The following is a 2,326-nucleotide window of genomic DNA, read 5'->3' on the forward strand; positions in this document are numbered from 1 at the left end:
CTATATCTTCTGCATAACTTACAGCAGCTTCTACATCAGTGCTTGCTCCTTCACCTTGAACTTTTATATATGAAGATAGCTTTTATTAAACCTCATGAAGCAACCTCTGCTAGCTTCCAACTTTTCTTCTGCAGCTTCCTCATCTCACTCACCCTTCATAGTATTGAAGAGAGTTAGGGCCTTTCTCTGGATTAGGCTTTGGGTTAAGGGAATGTTGTAGCCGATTTGATCTTCTACTCAAAGCACTAAAACTTTCTCTCTCCACATCAGCAATAAGTCTGTTTGACTTTTTTTTTTTCCCCGAAGCCTTACATTTTATTTAAATAGCCTCCAGTGAGAAGAGAGTGGGCCAACTACTACCCCTTCCTTGTAAAATGAAGTAACCAACCCAAGGAGAGTAGGTCCACCCAGCAGTCAGCCAGTCATGTGATAGGTGGGGTGCCTCTCAGTGCGGGCGGCCATCACCATGGCCCCGGCCTGCTGCTGGGGGAGCATCCACAGTCGAGCGGAGGTTCTTGATGGTTTCATCTACAAACACGATCAGGCACGCAGCCTCAGAGGCTGCTGTGAGTGCATTGATCTGCGCCATAGCTGGCTCCCACACGAAGGCCTCAAAGTTGTCAGCAATGTCCTTGTTGTTGATGTCCACCCCATACCATGTGCCCCCCTGGGCATGCCGAGCCCGCAGCTTGTTGAGAATGTTAGTGGCATCAAAGCCAGCATTGTCACACAGCAGGCGTGGGATAATCTCCAAGGCCTTGGCATACGCCCCAATCAACAGCTGCTGTTTCCCTGGAACAGTCCTTAAGTAATCCCGCAGGTACTTGGAGAGCTCCATCTCAATGGCCCCGCCACCAGCCACCACTGAATCATTCTTGATAGTTCTCCTGATGATCATGATGGCATCATGCAGGTACTGCTCTGTCTCCTCCGTAAACTGCTGGGCACCACCACAGAGGATGAAGGTGCATGTCTTGGCCTTGGGGCAGCCAGTAAAAAAATTGTACCTCTCGCCTCCAATCTGGGTCTCTTCAAACACCTGGCATCGACCCAGCACATCTGCTGACAGAGTATTCACACTGGTCTGGATTGAGCCTCCACAGGCCATCATTGTCCTCTTCAGATCCTCCTCAGGTACTCGGCCAGCACAGAACATGTCACTGTCAGCAAAGTACTGGGTGGCCACATCCCCAGTGGGGAGTTTGGACAAGACAACTTTGGCTCCAGAATGATGGATCTTCTCTAACTTGTCATAGAAAATGTTCCACTCAGCATCAACAATTGCCTGATAATCCTCAACTGTGTGAACTCTTATCTCGGCATTGTCTTTCTCAGCTTTCAACTCGAGCTCGACATTCAAAAGGGCGATCTTGGGGTTGTGGTACTTTTTGGGTTGCATTTCAAACCCAGCATAAAAGAAAGTCTTCTTGAATGCAACACCAGCTACCAGCTGAGAATCCTCGAGGGCTCCACCCTGTATCTTCTTGATTCCAATCATTTTAAGCTGCAGCAAATCATCGAGCATCATCACTGCATCCACCACCATCTTAACAAAGAAAACTTCCTGCTGGGAGATCAGCTTGGAGCTCAGAGCAGTCATGGCACACTTTTCCAGAAGCTTCCTCTGCTCCACTTTATCTGCCTTCTTCACAGTCACAGCAGTCTCTTTGATCTTGTTAACTGCCAGCTGGGCGGCTGTGCGGAAAGCTTGAATGATGATTAGGATTTGGCAATGTCTACCAAAGTTTTTGCTGCAGGATGGACAACATCAAGAAGTTTCAGAATTGTGGCCCCATCATTAGAAATTCTTGCTTTGCCTCTACCATCCACAGTAAGCTTGTCCATGCCACGGGGACCCAGGGTGGTTCTTACAGCTCCAGCAATCACCTGGCAGGCACTGATGTTACTCACAAGCTGGGGGATGCCTTGGGAGCTATCAGTCCCCTCTTTCAATAGGATAACTGGCATGGGCATCATTTTGGAAGCTTATTCAGCAGCCCGCTACTCTCTCCTCTTCTCCGAGACCTGGCCACCCGGCTGTTTGACTTCCATATTCTTGTGTTCACTGGAGTAGCACTTTTAATTTTATTCAGTAACTTTTCCTCTGCATTTACAAGTTGGCTAATTTCGGCACAGGAGGGTTAGCTTTTGCCTTACGTCAGCTTTTGACATGCCTTCCTCACTAAGCTTAATCATTTCTAGCTTTTGATTTCATGTGAGAGTTGTGTGACTATTCCTTTCTCTAGGATTATTAATTAACCTGATTTCAATATTGTTGTGTCTCAGGGAATAGGGAGGCCCAAGAAGAGGGACTGAGACAAGGGAA

At 47.8% G+C, this 2,326-nt stretch overlaps 1 pseudogene across 1 annotated transcript; it reads right to left on the reverse strand.

Annotated features, from left to right (window-relative positions):
- Nucleotides 1–302: 302 nt before the first annotated feature.
- On the reverse strand, nucleotides 303–2,031 carry LOC105517259 (annotated as a pseudogene). The gene has a single exon (XR_001002643.1). The product of XR_001002643.1 is annotated as a T-complex protein 1 subunit eta pseudogene (transcript).
- Nucleotides 2,032–2,326: the final 295 nt, after the last annotated feature.

This window comes from Colobus angolensis, unplaced genomic scaffold (assembly GCF_000951035.1).
Source record: "Colobus angolensis palliatus isolate OR3802 unplaced genomic scaffold, Cang.pa_1.0 Scaffold3, whole genome shotgun sequence".
Classification (NCBI taxonomy): domain Eukaryota; kingdom Metazoa; phylum Chordata; class Mammalia; order Primates; family Cercopithecidae; genus Colobus; species Colobus angolensis.